An 18,320-nucleotide genomic window follows, 5' to 3' on the forward strand; every position below is an offset into this window, starting at 1 on the left:
GAGTCCCGTCCCCCCCACACCACTCAACGCCCTCCAACCTCTGAAAGAGTACCGTACATGATACCCAACAGTTGTAAACACCTCCCCCCGCCCCAACTCCTCCCGTCCACTGCCTCTTGTAAAACTCCTCCCCCCAACCTCGGTTCCTTCCCCCCCAACTTTCCACCCCGGCTAGACCACTCGGACCCTGTTCTGCCAGGCTCCGATGGCCGCAGCCCCTCCCCCCACCTCACTCCCGTTCACTGGCCGGCTTAAACCGGCCAGCGTGGAGGCCCCCGCCCGGGTCCCTTTCCCCCTTGCCCGGCCCTAGGAAAGCCCAAAGATCTCCTTTTAGCACACAAACCCCGCATATCCACCTACACCCCAAAGAGCCCTCATTTCGAGTGAAAGTCCCATTACTTCCCTTGTCCAAATTTATACAACATTGGCTCCTTTAGCCCCTACACCCGCACGCAGTGAAACAAAAAAGAAGAAAATACAGTCATGAGGTTACATCGGCACATGGCCATTTCTCAATTTCTCAGTTCTGCCACAGTCCTTCTGCCTTCGCAAACTCCTCCGCTGCTTCCGCCGTTCCAAAATAAAAGTCCTTGAGCTTGTCCTCAGCTTCGCTGGATATACAATGCCGCACTGCACCTTGCTAATGTACAGTGCGCTCTTCACCCGGATGAAGGCAGCCCGCCTCCTCGCCAGCTCCACCGTAAAGTCCTGGTATACACGGATACCAGCTCCAGCCCACTGCACCACCCGCTTCTGCTTGGCCCAGCACAGGATCTTCTCCTTCACACTGTACCTCCGGAAGCACAGAGTCACTACCCTTGGCGGCTCACTCGCCTTTGGTACAGGCCTCCACGACCGGTGAGCCCGATCCAGCTCATATCGGGAGGGATCCCCCCCCTCCCCCAATAGTTTCGCCAGCATCGCGGCAAAATACTCAGTCGGCCTCGTTCCTTCAACTCCTTTGGGCAGCCCCACAATCCTCAAATTCTGTCGCCTGGATCTGTTTTCCAGGTCTTCCATTTTCCTCGCAGATCCTTGTTAATCTCCATCACCTTCCGCATCTCCTTCCCCATCGAGGTAAGTTGATCACCGTGCTGCAATAACGTCTCCTCCACTTTCTTCAGCGCCTCCCCTTGCTCCCGCACCTCCGCTACTGCGCTCGCCACCTCCGTCATCACCGGGGAAATCGCCTCCTCCACCAACACACTCAAAACCTCCCTCATCTCCTTCCTTATTGTCTCCATGTATTTTGTAAACTGCCTTTCGAATTCTGCAGCCATCACCTTAGTTATTTCTTCAGTCGTAAGCAATGCGGCCTTCCCTGGTGCTCCAGCCTCCATTTTCCTTGGTGACCCCGTGGTGACCTTTCCACTCCCCGACGGACCTTCAGCTGTTTTTTCTACGGCCGTTTTTTTGCTCACCCTTGACATTTTTCTTTACTGTGCCTTCACTGTGCCTCCTCTGTGCCTTCTCCCTGCTTTTGCCGCCTCCGTGGACCCTGGGACCGGGCTTAAAGCCCCGAAAATGCCTTTCCCGAACGGGAGCCCTCCATTGTGCGGCTGCCTCCTGCCTGCCATCACCGGAAGCCCCCTCTTTGGGCAGTCTTTTGTGTTTCTCAGTTACCATCTGGAGACCTTAACAGCCACTGATCCAAATACCATATAGAGCCCTACACTGTTAGAATCATAAGAACAGCACAGACAATCTCTCCATCTTACTGACCATTAGAGGGCACTGGTCTTCTTCATACGTCAAGACACTTTCTGTTCTTGGCTTTGTAAAATAATGTGGAAGAAAATTTTGATTTGAAATCGCTATTTATATTTAATAACCAAACAATAGCTTTAATATGGTTAATTAATAACGTTAAATATTAACCAGCCAAAGTCTGCAGGTCTACAGTAATCTACATACCACATAAATCCAGCAATGTAAACAATACTTACAGGGCGGCACGGTAGCACAGTGGTTAGCACAGTTGCTTCACAGCTCCAGGTTCCCAGGTTCGATTCCCGGCTTGGGTCACTGGCTGAGTGGAGTCTGCACGTACTCCCCGTGTCTGCGTGGGTTTCCTCCGGGTGCTCAGATTTCCTCCCACAGTCTAAAAATGTGCGGGTTAGGTGGATTGGCCATGATAAATTGCCCTTAGTGTTCAAAAAAGGTAAGGTGGGGTTACGGGAATAGGGTGGAGGTGTGGGCTTAAGCAGGGTGCTCTTTCCAAGGGCCGGTGCAGACTAGATGGGCCGAATGGCCTCCTTCTGCACTGTAAATTCTATGATTCTATGATACTGCCCTCAGGATAGCAAGCAGGAAGAATAAAGCAATATAACTCTGACTGTGACATGTGTGGGGCAAGGAATTAATTATTTGGTTTATTTTTTTTTACAATCCACCCATGATCTCACTTCCTGAAGACTCACAATACTGTCTGATGCGTCACAAGAAAAATAATGAAAATAATTATTTTATCTAATGTCTCGAAATATTGGTCAAAATTCTAACCTCAAATGCCAGATTCATTATATTCATTCCAGTCTATTTTACTTGTTGAACCTGCCAACGGTATCATGGAAGAGTCTTTCATAATTCTATTTTTGGCAGATAATATTTGGGAGGGAGGGGAAATTGACAGATTAAGGAAATTCACTCCAATCTTTGAAAATGAGTGGAAACAAGAAATTTGATGCCAACACATTGCATTTTCGGCTATCAAATTGTGAACGACGTCCTCTGATAGCTCAGTATGAAGCCAAGGAGGAGATGAGCTTTGTAGGATGCTTCCCAGGTTCTATCCCCACCCTCTATGCTGTGTTAGCTTGAGTGGTTGCTCCTTAGCTCTCCTGGAAGGGATGTTTGGCAAGTTCCTGACTGTTATCCATTAAGCCCCTGCTAGCGGACTGTGTCTGTAAGCATTAGTTACTGGCAAAACTGGGCTCTGCTGTGAGCTCATCCCGTGATCCAATAGCTCCCTGAACGTTACTATCTAGGTCCACACATGAAGAATTCATGCTTGGGTGAGGTGAAGTGCCAGTACAGCTGGGACTGTATCACAGCATTAGTCAATGCCTTTGGGAGGGAAGAAAAAAAGTAATACATGTTATCCTTCTTCCTCAAAATGTAACTCTTTGTAATATTGAATACACTATAGAAAGTGTAGTTTAGGTTCTTAGCAGACTTTGCATTTCCAGGAATATCGATAAATTGATCAAGTTGTGTGTTTGTCATCTGTGACATGGCCGAAACCTTTCACCCTATTAATGTCCTGTAACAAATGGGTGTCGTCCTTTTTAGAATATTTTTCAGCATTGTGCCTGCTGTTACGGACGCTCCCTGTCACGTGATTGCCACACAGGGAAGGACTTTTCAACACAATCCTCCCTGGATTTGCATTCCAAGCTAGTTGATTTGTACTTCAACATCAAACTTCAGTTTGCTAACGGGACGAGAATATGAACCTGGAAAAATAACTTACTGGCCTACTATTAATTTATAATTATTCATCAACATATGACCCGTTGAGACTCCATAAATTTGTGGAGAAAGAGAAAATTCTACGGTGGGCCAGGGAGAAGAGTAGCTGTGGCTGGGAGGGAAATAATGTCCGGATTTATCAGGACATCGGAGCTGAGTTGGCAAAACGGCGGGCAGGTTTCAACAAGGCCAAGGCGGTGCTGTTCCGGCGGCAGATCAGGTTTGGGGTGCTCTATCCGGTGAAATTATGGGTGACGTTCGGAGGCCGGGAGTATTATTTCGAGACCCCAGAAGTGACCGAAGACTTCATTAAGGAGCATGAACTGGGGGAGAACTGAGTGGACAATGCTTGGGAACCAGGGTGCTGGCATTATGTAATGGTCGGGAGCATGTTTGTAGTGGATGTAGGGATTGGGGGACTTTTGCCTTTTTTTGTGAGGTGAGCGGGTGGTGAAGATCAAGGAGAAACGGGAAGCGGAGTTGGGAATGGAGATCAATTGGGGAGTATGGAGTGAGGCACTGCGGAGGGTAAATGGGACCTCCTCTTGTGCAAGGATGAGCCTGATACAGTTTAAGGTGGTGCACAGGGTGCATATGACTCGGGCGAGAATGAGTGGGTTCTTTCAGGGGGTAGCAGATGAGTGTGAGAGGTGTGGGTGGGGGCCAGCGAATCATGCGCACATGTTTTGGGGTTGTGAAAAATTCTGGGCAGGAGTGTTCGCGGTCTTAGCCAGGATAGTGGAGGAGGGAGTGGACCCGGACCCTTTGGTGGCGATATTTGGGGTTTCAGAGAAGCCGGAGCTCATGGAGAGGAGGAAGGCCGATGTCTTGGCCTTCGCCTGTCTGATTGCACGCCGACAAATTTTGCTGGAGGTGGAGTGGCGGTCGGCATCGCCACCGGGGGTAGCAGCATGGTTGGGTGACCTGTATGACTTCCTGCGGTTAGAGAAGATAAAGTATGAGTTAAGGGGCTCAGCAGGGGAGTTTGAGAAAAGGTGGGGGATGTTTGTGACCGTGTTTGAGAAGCTGTTTGTCGCAGGGGGGTGGTGGGGGTGAAAAAGGAGAGAAATCTGTACAAATTGTATAGTTGATTGTTGGGAAGAATGTTTCCTGGGGTGTTTATTTGCTGTAATCTACTTTGATACAAGTTGGAATAAAATGCGTTTAAAAAAAAAACATATGACCCATTGATAAATGTGTCAGATTGCCTTAGTGGGTGGCAATTTTGCCTCTGAGTCAGAAGGTTGTCGGTTCAAATCCCACACCGGAAACGTGAGCACCTAATCTAGGCTGACATTTCAGTGCAGCACTGAGGGTGTGTTGCACTGTTGGAGGCGTTATCCTTTGGATCAGGTAACTGAGGCCCTGCCTGCCAGTTCTGATGATTCAAATAAACTATTTGATAATCAGCACAGAGTTTCCTTAGTATTCTGGCCTACATTCCTCTTCCTGAAAAAGAAGTCTTGCTGTTTGAGAGATCTTTCTGTGCACTAAAATAGCTGCTGTGTCTGCCTACATATAGTCATTGTACTTTGTTACGACCCCCTGGGCTAGTGTACGGTCCCTTCCAGCCCCACTTGACCCGGAGTCGCAACACAACTGAAATTAACTATTAATTCTTAGAAAACACACAAAGTCTTTGGCTGCCCAATAACTATAGTCGCCAGGTTTGTAAATTTAAACACAATTATTTTTTATTAATAACAATTACTATAATTAAATAGGCAGCAAATACAACTGGTTAACTAATCTAATTTGTTCTTTTTTTTCAAATTTAGAAGACCCAATTCATTATTTCCAATTAAGGGACAACGTAGCGTGGCCAATCCACCTACCCTGCACATCTTTGGATTGTGGGAGCGAAACCCACGCAAACACGGGGAGAATGTGCAAACTCCACACGGACAGTGACCCAAAGCCGGGATCAAACCAGGGACCTTGGCACCGTGAGGCAGCAGTGCTAAACACTGCGCCACCGTGCTGCCCTTCTAATTCCTCCCTTAACTCGTCCCACCCTCCACACACACACAAGACAGACAAACACAGAAGAGAAAGAGGAGTGGAAAGAAAAAGAATAATACGAAGGGTAAAAGGATAAAAGTCTGTTTCAGATGGACATCTTCCAGTTAGATGCTTTTAGTCTAGGCCGTCAGTTGGGTGTTCTTGCTTTCAGTCTATTGTGGTATTCACTGTAGATTCATCAGGATCTCAAGACTTCTCTGCCGATTCAGAAATGGCAGGCAGGAAACCTTTTGTGGAGAAAGAGAGAAACTCACAGCTTCTTAGAACATAGAACAAACAGAGCAGAAGGAGGCCATTCGGCCCATCGAGTCTGCACCGACCCACTTAAGCCCTCACTTCCACCCTATCCCCGTAACACAATAACCCCTCCAAACCTTTTTGGTCACTATGGGCAATTTAGGGCAGCACGGTAGTATTGTGGATAGCACAATTGCTTCACAGCTCCAGGGTCCCAGGTTCGATTCCGGCTTGGGTCACTGTCTGTGCGGAGTCTGCACATCCTCCCCGTGTGTGCGTGGGTTTCCTCCGGGTGCTCCGGTTTCCTCCCACAGTCCAAAGATGTGCAGGTTAGGTGGATTGGCCATGCTAAAATTGCCCTTAGTGTCCAAAATTGCCCTTAGTGTTGGGTGGGGTTACTGGGTTATGGGGATAGGGTGGAGGTGTGGGGTTGGGTAGGGTGCTCTTTCCAAGAGCCGGTGCAGACTCGATGGGCTGAATGGCCTCCTTCTGCACTGTAAATTCTATGATTATCATGGCCAATCCACCTAACCTGCACATCTTTGGACTGTGGGAGGAAACCGGAGCACCCGGAGGAAACCCACACAGACACGGGGAGAGCGCGCAGGCTGCACAGACAGTGACCCAGCGGGGAATCAAACCTGGGACCCTGGCACTGTGAAGCCACAGTGCTAGCCACTTGTGCTATCGTGCTTCCCATAGCTCAGCATCCAGCGCATTCCGTTTCCTGGATCCTCTGAAAATATCCCACCTGGCAGGGCCCCAATCACTGTCTGTCACCGGGCAGAATACGGTCATTGGCCAATCTATTGGCCACCAGCCAACCAATCGAACTGAATCCCTCCAATCTCTCAGGTGCCAGCAAGTCTGAGTTCTTCTGTTCAGAATCAAAATCTTCATGGTACAGTGTACTATTTTGCAACTTTTGAGATCCTCATTTCCTCTGCTCGACTTAAAGATATATGTCCATTAAATATCCATGGATCGAGGGCAGCATGGTGGCACAGTGGTTAGCCCGCTGCCTCACGCGCCGAGGTCCCAGGTTCGATCCCGGCTCTGGGTTACTGTCCGTGTGGAGTGTGCACATTCTCCCCGTGTCTGGGTGAGTTTCACCCCCACAACCCAAAGATGTGCAGGGTAGGTGGATTGGCCATGCTAAATTGCCCCTTAATTGGAAAAAAATGAATTGGGCACTCTAAATTTATTTTAAAAATGAAAAAAAAATATCCATGGATCAAAAATGATAGCAACAAAGTAAAAGAAATAGGAAATAAGGGAGTCAACAGGAAGGGTCCGTACAACTTTGTGTAATTTACTGGGGTCTATTTTGTCCTTTGGACGATCTGAATGGTGGTGCATACTGACCGACTGACCGACCAATCCTGTGGCTGCAATCTAATTTAAATTTGGAAGGCAAGCTGCAGCATGCCAAACAGGGCTCCTGAAGCAGCAGCTCACCGGATTAAGACAGGATGCAGGGATGGCTGCCAGCTAGGTAAGTTACAGGGTGGGCAAGGGGTCGCAAACTCAGAGAATGGTGGTCTTGGGGCAGCAGCGGCCCAAATTGTTTCACCAGAGGAAGCCGTACAAGGCCTGCCAAAACAATTCAACACTTTGGCAGGCCTCTTCAGCTCCATTTCCCACGGAACTGGTTGAGTCACTATTATACCCCGATCAGTTCTGACCAACAATGACCATCGGGATTCTATTTATGTCATTGGACCCTGGTTTCCACAGTTAAAGGAACTTATCACCTGAAACTGGCAGACACTTTGGATGACTGGTTGCAGGTCGCTTTCAAAATGGAACTGGCTGCATCCCCAGTTAATAAGACGGTATGGTTACCAACTCTATCTTGAAGCCTCATTAACAGCAGGTGTGTAGCGCACAATGACTTACACAAGTCGAGAAGTGATGAAGGCTATCGAGGCTTTATTAAGCAAGACTTGTTCCCCAGCAGCTTAGTTACAGAATGCGGCTGCTGGGAGAACTCAAGCTCTTATCTGGGCGGAGCCAGAAGTTGGCAGATCCAACTAGGACCCGGGACCTGTCAGCCAATAGCCTCTCGGCTTCACAGGTACCATATTACCCCTAATACATACCACCACATTCACCCCTGGGAAAATCTGTTTAAACTGGGAGATCTCTGGACCGTAGGGCCAGTAGGATGGTCTTCCAGACCGTACCGTTCTCCCTCTCTACCTGCCCGTTCCCCCGGGGGTTGTAGCTGGTCGTCCTGCTCGAGGCAATGCCCTTGCTGAGCAGGAACTGACGCAGCTCGTCGCTCATGAAGGAGGACCCCCTGTCGCTATGGATGTACGCGGGGAAACCGAACAGTGTAAAGATGGTGCCAAGGGCTTTAATGACTGTGGCCGCTGTCATGTCGGGGCAGGGGATGGCGAAGGGGAAACGGGAGTACTTGTCCACCACGTTCAGGAAGTATGCGTTGCAGTCGGTGGAGGGGAGGGGGCCTTTGAAATCCAAACTGAGGCGTTCAAAGGGGCGGGAAGCCTTTATCAGGTGTGCTCTATCTGGCCTGAAAAAGAGCGGTTTGCACTCTGCGCAGATTTGGCAGTTCCTGGTGACTGTACGGACCTCCTCCACAGAGTAGGGGAGGTTGCGAGACTTTACGAAATGGTAGAATCGAGTGACCCCCGGGTGGCAGAGGTCCTCGTGGAGGGCTTGGAGGCGGTCTATTTGTGCGTTGGCACATGTGCCGTGGGATAGGGCATCGGACAGCTCGTTCAGCTTTCCGGGACGATACAAGATCTCATAGTTATAGGTGGAGAGCTCAATCCTCCACCTCAAGATCTTGTCATTCTTAATTTTGCCCCGCTGTGCATTATCGAACATAAAGGCTACCGACCGTTGGTTAGTGAGGAGAGTGAATCTCCTGCCGGCCAGGTAATGCCTCCAATGTCGCACAGCTTCCACTATGGCTTGGGCTTCCTTTTCCACTGAGGAGTGGCGGATTTCTGAGGCGTGGAGGGTCCGGGAGAAAAAGGCCACAGGTCTGCCCGCTTGGTTGAGGGTGGCCGCCAGAGCTACATCGGATGCGTCGCTCTCGACCTGGAAGGGGAGGGACTCGTCGATCGCGTGCATCGTGGCCTTTGCGATATCCGCTTTGATGCGGCTGAAGGCCTGGCGGGCCTCTGTCGACAGGGGAAAGGTAGTGGACTGTATTAACGGGCGGGCCTTGTCTGCGTGCTGGGGAACCCACTGGGCGTAATATGAAAAGAAGCCCAGGCAGCGTTTCAGGGCTTTGGAGCAGTGGGGGAGGGGAAATTCCATAAGGGGGCACATGCGTTCGGGGTCGGTGCCTATCACTCCATTGCGCACTACGTATCCCAGGATGGCCAGACGGTTGGTGCTAAAAACGCATTTTTCCTCGTTATATGTGAGGTTCAGGGCGTTAGCGGTCTGGAGGAATTTTTGGAGGTTGGCGTCGTGGTCCTGCTGAGCGTGGCCGCAGATGATTACGTTGTCGAGATACGGGAACGTGGCCTGCAACCATTCGGTCCATCTCCCGTTGGAAGACCGAGACTCCGTTCGTGACGCCAAATGGGACCCTTAGGAAATGGTAGAGCCGCCCGTCTGCCTCGAAGGCTGTGTACTTGCGGTCACCTGGGCGGATGGGGAGCTGGTGGTATGCGGACTTGAGGTCCACGGTGGAAAAGACCTTGTACTGTGCAATCCGATTGACCATGTCGGATATGCGGGGGAGAGGGTACGCATCTAGCTGAGTGAACCTATTGATGGTCTGACTATAGTCTACGACCATCCTTTGCTTCTCCCCGGTCTTCACGACTACCACCTGGGCTCTCCAGGGACTATTGCTGGCCTGGATTATGCCTTCCTTCAGCAACCGCTGGACTTCAGACCGGATAAACGTCCGGTCCTGGGCGCTGTACCGTCTGCTCCTGGTGGCAACGGGTTTGCAATCCGGGGTGAGGTTCGCAAACAAGGAAGGCGGTTCAACCTTGAGAGTTGCGAGGCCGCAGATAGTGAGTGGGGGTATTGGGCCGCCGAATTGGAATGTTAGGCTCTGGAGGTTACACTGGAAATCTAATCCCAGTAATGTGGGTGCGCAGAGTTGCGGAAGGACGTAGAGCCTATAGTTCTTAAACTCCCTCCCTTGCACCGTTAGGTTCGCGATGCAGAACCCTTTGATCTCTACTGAACGGGATCCTGCAGCTAGGGAAATCTTTTGAGTGCTTGGATGAATGGACAGAAAACAGCGTCTTACCGTATCTGGGTGAATAAAACTTTCCGTGCTCCCGGAGTCGATCAAGCATGGCGTTTCGTATCCGTTAACCAGCACCGTTGTTGTCGTTGTTTGGAGCGTCCGGGGCCGCGATTGGTCCAGGGTCACCGAAGCCAGTCGTGGTAGTAGTGTCGCGGCGTCTTCTTCGGACCCCGTGGAGCCGTCACTGCTGGGGTCCTTTGTTGTCAGTCAAGATGGCGGCTTCCATGAATCGCACGCGGTCGGGGGTCGACAAAATGGCCACCCCCATGAATCGCACGCGGTCGGGGGTGGACAAAATGGCCACCCCCATAAATCGCACGTGGCCGGGGGGTCACAAGATGGCGGCGCCCATCCTCCCCTCGTAGTGTCCGGGACCCAAAATGGCGGCGCCCGCGGATCGCGCATGGATCGTTTGGGGGGGGGGGGGGGGGGTTGGGGTGGGGGGTTTGGAATCTGCTGTCCTCGTTCTTCACCGGGGATTGCGGCGACCCCCCGGGACCGGCACACTGCCGCGTAATGGCCCTTTTTGCCGCAGCTTTTACAAATAGCTGCGCGGGCCGGGCAGCGCTGCCGGGGGTGTTTCGCCTGCCCGTAAAAGTAGCAGCGTGCCCCACCGGGATGGTCTGACGTTCTAGCCGCGCAGGCTTGCGGGGGGGTGGGCGGTGCCGGGGAGTCGGTCGCAACGGGGGTCCATGGAGCCCAAGGGGCTGCCGCGCGGTCGGGGCCGTAGGCGCGGGCGTTTTGAGAGGCCACATCAAGGGAGGCTGCAAGGGCCCATGCCTCTGAGAGTCCTAGTGACTCTCTTTCTAAAAGTCTCTGACGAGTTTGGGGAGAAGTCATACCTGCCACGAATCCTTCTCTGATTAGCAGGTCCGTGTGCTCGATCGCGCTCATCGACGGGCAGTTGCAGTTTCGTCCCAAAATCAGCAGCGCGCTGTAGAATTCGTTGAGCTTTCTCCGGGAATTTGCCGTCTCGTCGCGAGTTGGTGGCGTGCGTAGACCTGGTTTACGGGCCGAATTTAGACACCTTTCAGCAACGCGAGCACCGTCGGGAAATCCTCCGCATCTTCGATAAGCGTGTAGACCTCCGGGTTCACCTTGGAATGCAGGACCTGCATTTTCTGCTCTTCCGTGGTCCGGCCGGGGGCCGTCGAAGGTAGCCTTCGAAGCATGCTAACCAGTGTTTAAACACGGCCGCCGAGTTTGCTGTATGGGGGCTGATCCGCAGGCACTCCGGGGCGATCCGGAGCTCCATAGTCTTTTAAGCTTGCTTAATAAATTGTAGCGCACAATGACTTACACAAGTCGAGAAGTGATGAAGTCTATCGAGGCTTTATTAAGCAAGACTTGTTCCCCAGCAGCTTAGTTACAGAATGCGGCTGCTGGGAGAACTCGAGCTCTTATACTCCGCCTTCAGGGCGGAGCCAGAAGTTGGCAGATCCAACCAGGACCCGGGACCTGTCAGCCAATAGCCTCTCGGCTTCACAGGTACCATATTACCCCTAATACATACCACCACAAGGTGGACACAGTGTAATTCAACCTCATTGTCTGTGAAATGTTTTGAGAAGTTTCAAAGAGATGCAATGACATTTTTATGGAAGATTTATTTTCTTATACATAATGGCAGTTGACAGTGAATGTACTGTGATACAAACTCTGGATTCTAATGACTACTTATGACAGCATCAGAACTCCTGAACATGTGACAGACAGTTTCTTTTTTTTAAATAATATTTTATTAAGGCATTTAAAATGTTTTATAACAGTAACAAAAACAATGACATCAACATGGTAAAATAAACATTTTCCCCCCCCAGCCCAATCTTCACACACCTCAACCATACAACAACAATCCCCCCCTCCCTGGAATACTGCATCTGCTGACATTTTTAATTTTCCCCGGGAAAGTCGACGAACGGCTGCCACCTCCGGGTGAACCCTAACATTGATCCTCTTAAGGCAAACTTTATTTTCTCAAGACTGAGAAACCTAGCCATGTCACTAACCCAGGTCTCCACACTGGGGGCTTCGAGTCCCTCTTACCTCGCAAAACTTGCTCATCCTAGCCACTGTCATGTGTGCCCGGTGGACTACCTTAAATTGTATCAGGCTAAGCCTGGCGCACGATGAGGAGGTATTAACCTTGCTTAGGGCATCCGCCCATAGACCTGCCTCTATCTCTCCTCCTAGCTCGTCCTCCCACTTGCCCTTAAGCTCCTCCACCGGAGTTTCCTTCGCCTCCGAAAGCTCCTGGTAAATATCCGATACCTTCCCCTCTCCCACCCAGGTACTGGAGACTACTCTATCCTGTATCCCCCGTGGTGGCAGCAGCGGAAAGGGCGGCACCTGTTTTCTCGGGAAGTTGCGCACCTGCAAATACCTAAAACCACTCCCTGCTGGCAATTTAAATTTATCCTCCAAAGCTTTCAAACTGGGAAAGCTCCCATCTATAATTAGAGCCCCCATCCTCCTAATTCCTACCCTCTGCCAACTCCGGAACCCGCCATCTAGCCTACCCGGTACAAACCTGTGGTTATTATAAATCGAGGTCCAAATCGATGCTCCCTCCACTCTCTTATATCTCCTCCACTGCCCCCAGATCCTCAGCCGCCACTACCACCGGACTTGTGGAGTATCGGGCCCGTGAGAATGGCAGAGGTGCTGTTACCAATGCTCCCAGACTGGTGTCTTTGCATGACGCCGCTTCCATCCGCTCCCACACCGACCCCTCTCCCACTACCCACTTCCTAATCATGGCACTATTAGCCGCCCAGTAGTAATTGCAGAAGTTCGGCAGCGCCAACCCACCCTCCCCCCGACTGCGCTCCAGCAACACTTTCTTCACTCGCGGGGTTTTACCCGCCCACACAAAGCCTGAAATAATCTTGTTCACCCGCTTGAAAAAGGCCTTAGGGATGAAGATGGGGAGGCACTGAAAGACGAACAGAAATCTGGGGAGGACCGTCATTTTCACAGTCTGTACCCTCCCTGCCAGTGATAGCGGGAGCATGTCCCATCTCTTAACGTCCCCTTCCGTTTGTTCTACCAACCGGGATAGGTTTAACTTGTGTAGTATCTCCCATTCCCGGGCCACCTGGATTCCTAGATACCGAAAGCTCTTCCCTACCATTCTAAGCGGCAGCTCTCCCAGTCTCTTCTCCTGTCCTTTTGCCTGGATCGCAAACATCTCACTTTTCCCCATGTTCAATCTATACCCCAAAATATTGCCAAATTCCCCCAAGATTCGCATTACGTCCCCCATCCCCTCCAACGGGTCTGAAATGTACAAGAGCAGGTCATCTGCGTAAAGCAAGGCCCGGTGCTCCCCCCCCCCCCCCCCCAAACCAGCCCTTTCCAGTTCCTCAAGGCTCTTAACGCCATAGCTAATGGCTCTATGGCCAGAGCAAACAGTAACGGGGAGAGGGGGCACCCTTGCCTCATCCCTTGGTGTAGTTCAAAATATCCCGACCTCGGCTGGTTCGTACGCACACTCGCGACTGGTGCCTGATAGAGCAACCGCACCCAGTCAATAAAGCCCTCACCAAACCCAAACCTTCCCAGCGCCTCCCACAGGTAGTTCCACTCCACCCGATCAAAAGTCTTCTCCGCATCCATCGCGACCACCACCTCCGCCTCCTCTCCTTCTGAGGGCATCATAATAACATTTAGAAGCCTTCGAACATTGGCCTTGAGCTGCCTGCCCTTTACAAATCTCGTCTGGTCTTCCCCATCACCCCCGGAACACAGTCCTCTATCTTTGTGGCCAGTATCTTAGCCAGCAGTTTGGCATCCACATTCAGTAGAGAAATCGGCCTGTATGACCCGGATCCTTCTCCCGTTTCAGGATCAATGAAATCGAGGCCTGCGACATTGTTGGGGGGAGGACTCCCTTCTCTCTTGCTTCATTAAATGTCCTCACCAGCAGTGGGCTCAATATCTCTGAAAACATCTTGTAGAATTCCACCGGGTAGCCGTCAGGCCCCGGGGCCTTGCCCGACTGCATGCCCTCAAGCCCCTTGATTATTTCCTCAATCTCAATTGGGGCTGCCCACCAGGTCCTCCTCCACCCTCGGGAACCTCAACTGATCCAGAAATTGCCTCATCCCCTCCACCCCAGACGGGGGCTCCGACTCATATAATTTACTATAAAAGTCCTTAAACACCTCGTTCACCCCCGCTGGGTCCAGGACAGTATTACCGTCTCTGCTCTTTACTTTACCTATCTCCCTGGCCGCCTCTCTTTTCCTGAGATGGTGCACCAACATTCTGCTTGCCTTTTCCCCGTACTTATAGATCGCCCCCCTTGCCTTCCTCAACTATTCCACTGCTTTCCCTGTGGTCAACAGCCCAAACTCCTCCTGTAACCTCCGCCGCTCCCTCAGTAGCCTCCGAGTATCTCCTGTCCACCTGGAGTATCTCCTCCACTAATCTATCCTTCTCAGCCCGTTCCACCTTTTCTCTGTGGGCCCGTATCGAGATTAATTCCCCTCTGACTACTGCCTTCAAATCTTCCCAGACCGTCGCTGCAGAGACCTCCCCCGTATCATTTGTTTCCAGGTAGTTCTGGATGGACTTGTTAACCCACCCACAGACCGCCTCGTCCGCTAGCAACCCCACATCCAGTCTCCACAGTGGGCGTTGCCCTCTCTCCACACTAACCCGTAGATCCACCCAGTGCGGGGCATGATCCGACACTGCGATTGCTGAGTACTCAGTGTCCACCACCTTCGGTATTAGCGCCCTGCTCAGAACAAAAAAGTCTATGCGAGAGTATACCTTGTGAAAAAAAGGAAACCTCCTTCGCCCTTGGCCGTGCAAACCTCCTTGGGTCTACTCCCCCCATCTGTTCCATAAAACCCTTCAATTCCTTTGCCGCAGCCGGCCTCCTCCCTGTCCTGGATTTTGACCGGTCCAATTCCGATCAATGACTGTGTTGAAGTCCCCTCCCATGATCAGGTTGTGACTCTATGTCTGGGATCTTACCTAACACCCGCCTCATAAATTCCATGTCGTCCCAATTCGGAGCATATATGTTCACAAGTACCACTCGCACCCCCTCTAGCTTCCCACTCACCATTATGTACCTACCCCCCTTGTCTGACACGATTCTCCCTGCCTCGAATGCCACTCATTTGCTGATCAAGATCGCTACCCCCTGGTCTTTGAGTCCACTCCCGAGTGGAACACTTGGCTAACCCACCCCTTTCTCAATCTGATCTGGTCTGTAACCTTTAGGTGTGTCTCTTGTAGCATTGCCATGTCCGCCTCCAGTTCCCTCAAATGCGCGAACACGCGAGCCCTCTTGAACGGCTCATTCAGTCCCCTCGCGTTCCATGTGATCAGCCTGGATGGGGGGTTTCCAACCACCCCACCCTGCCGACGAGCCATCATCCTTTTTAGGCCAGCCTCGAGCTCGTGCCCTCCGCTTCCTCGAGTCCCCACTCGGGCTGTCGCCGTTCCTGACCTCCCATTTGTCCCCCAGTAACAGTTCCTCCCTTGTCAGCAAAGCAGCTCCCCCCCTCCCTCCCCCCCCTAGCAACAACACTAAAAACCCAATCCCCCAAGTCAAGCTCCAGCTCAACACCTGTCCACCCCCCACTGCGCTTCCGAGAGTCTGCTGACTCGATAGCTCCCGCCCCTGGCACCAAGCAGTCTGTCTCCCTATTGTACTCTCCTCTCTCCCCTCACATGAATAAACATTTTAAAAGCATCACATTCCCCAGTCAACAAACAACAGAAAAAAAAACAGTGAAGAAACAATCACTTGCGAAAAATAGTCACCCAAAAAGCAGAACTAAATTCAAAGCCCATCCCCACCTCTAACAAGGTCCCTACAAGACAGATCAACCGTTAACCATCCACACAGCCCGTTATTTCACATAGAGCTACTTAAATGTATACAATCCAGCACCACAAATCGCTGCCACAGTACTTCTCCAAGGCCTAAGTGTCTTTTCATTCGCCTCCAGCTTCATTTCTTTAATAAAGGTCCATCCTTCGTCTGGCGTTTCAAAGTCCAAGTCCCGTTCCTCATGTGTGACCCACAGACGGGCTGGGTACAGCATCCCGAACTTCACCCCCTTCTTAAAGAGGGTCGTTTTTGCCCGATTGAACCCAGCTCACCTCTTGGCCAAATCCGCTCCCAGGTCCTGATGAATGCGCAACTCACAGTTCTCCCACTTGCTGCTCCGTTCTTTCTTCGCCCACCGCAAAACGTGTTCCTTGTCCATGAAACGGTGAAAACGTACCACCATGGCCCTCGGCTGTTCGTTCGCTCTGGGCTTCCTCGCGAGGGCTCTGTTCGCTCTGTCCAATTCCAGAGGCCGAGGGAACGCCCCACCCCCCATCAACATCTCCAACATGTCCATCACATAGGCCCTCGCATCCGATCCCTCACTGCCTTCAGGGAGGCCAACAATTCTGAGAATCTGCCTCCTGGACCTATTCTCCAGGTCCTCCAACTTCTCCTTCATTCTTTTCTGGCAGTTGTTCATCATCCCCACCTTGCTTTCCAGCACGGTTATATACTCCTTGTGCTCAAACAACTTTTGTTCGACCTCCTGGATTGCTCTCCCATGGGTTTCCTGATTCTGAACCACTTGATCAATCAAAGCCTTAATCGGGTCCAGCGTGTCCTTCTTCAGCTTGGCGAAGCAATCTTCGAAAAACTTCACCAGCTGCTCCGTCGACCACTGTGCCGTCTCCCCGCGGCCCTTGCTCTCCGCCATGCTGTCCCGTGTTACCAGCTCTGCTCGCGTCTTCCTTATAGAACTTTGTCTTCTCACACGGCCACTTCTGGTCCAATTCTCCATACACCGGAGGGGGATTTTTCCTTACTGTCTCACTCTTCACTGCTTTATCCCATAAAATCTGAGAAAAAACACTGGGGAAAAAGGTCCAAAAGTCCGTTACAGGCGGGAGCTATCAAATGTGCGACCTACTCCTCCATGGCCGCCACCGGAAGTCGTGTGACAGACAGTTTCAACTCTCCACGTACAATATACAAAGTGCTTTACGTCTCTGCATTTTCTGAAGTTCCATCTCTGTGAATTAAATTTCCAGACATGATCGGGTTTGATTGTGGACCCTTTTCATCATTTGTTGTCCCAGTACACATGTGGAAAGTGGTCATTTGGTGCTGTGCTGGAGGGGTACTAATGCTCCCCGAATTGCCACTGCTTCAGTGTTGCTTTTGTTCTGTGAATCTACCCCTCAGTAGAAATATGAACACAGAGCATAGAAATGTAAATGGGTAAATCAGCAGAACCAGACACACTTTTGCCCTACTATTTTTCTTTCATGGTGTTATGAATCTCCCATTAAGGGCGGCACAGTGGTTCGCACTGCTGCCTCACGCCGCCAGGACCGGGGTTCGATCTCGGCCCTGGGTGACTGTCTGTGTGGTGTTTGTACATTCTCCCCATGTCTGCATGGGTCTCACCCCCACAACCCGAAGATGTGCCACGCTAAATTGCCCATGCTAAATTGCCCCTTAATTGGAAAAAAAGAATTGGGTTCTCTAAATTTGTAATTAAAAAAAGGATCTCCACAGTATTTCTCATAAGAAGTCTGGGTAAGGAGGGTGGGGTGCAGTTAGCTCTATTTGCTAGTGAGAGATTCAGAATAATGCCAGAAGCACAGGGTTTGGGCCCCATTCCAGTTGAGGTAGTCTTGGGGCATGTGCGGCACGGTAGCACAGTAGTTAGCACTGTCGCTTCACAGCGCTCCCAGGTTCGATTCCCAGCTTGGGTCACTGTCTGTGTGGAGTCTGCACGTTCTCCCCGTGTCTGCGTGGGTTTCCTCCGGGTGCTCCGGTTTCCTCCCACAAGTCTCGAAAGACGTGCTTGTTCGGTGAATTGGACATTCTGAATTCTCCCTCAGTGTACCCGAACAGGCGCCGGAGTGTGGCGACTAGAGGATTTTCACAGTAACTTCATTGCAGTGTTAATGTAAGCCTACTTGGACACTAATAAAGATTATTATTATTATACCTCCTCACCATAATTTGGCGACCCTGGAGTTATTGAGGACCTACCTGGCGAAGGAGTCTGGATAAAGTTTAATTGTTTTCTGCAAGCTACCAACTAAAAGGCATTTACAACTAACTGCTCTTCTATGCGAATATGAATACACAGTTTTGACTAGAATATGCAGTTCTATTTGGGCATTACCATATTTAATTAAATTTGTTCCTTAATGACTGTGATTGTTTCAGTAACCCTTTCAATGACAGCTAATCAAGTTATAGATTTTTATTTTTGGAACATGGTTAATCTGTCATTTCCAACAGACAATATGACTGAGCTCTTTGTGTTAGCTAACAATTGTTTGAAGCCCCAAA

The sequence above is a fragment of the Scyliorhinus torazame genome, chromosome X, assembly GCF_047496885.1.
Source record: "Scyliorhinus torazame isolate Kashiwa2021f chromosome X, sScyTor2.1, whole genome shotgun sequence".
Lineage (NCBI taxonomy): Eukaryota > Metazoa > Chordata > Chondrichthyes > Carcharhiniformes > Scyliorhinidae > Scyliorhinus > Scyliorhinus torazame.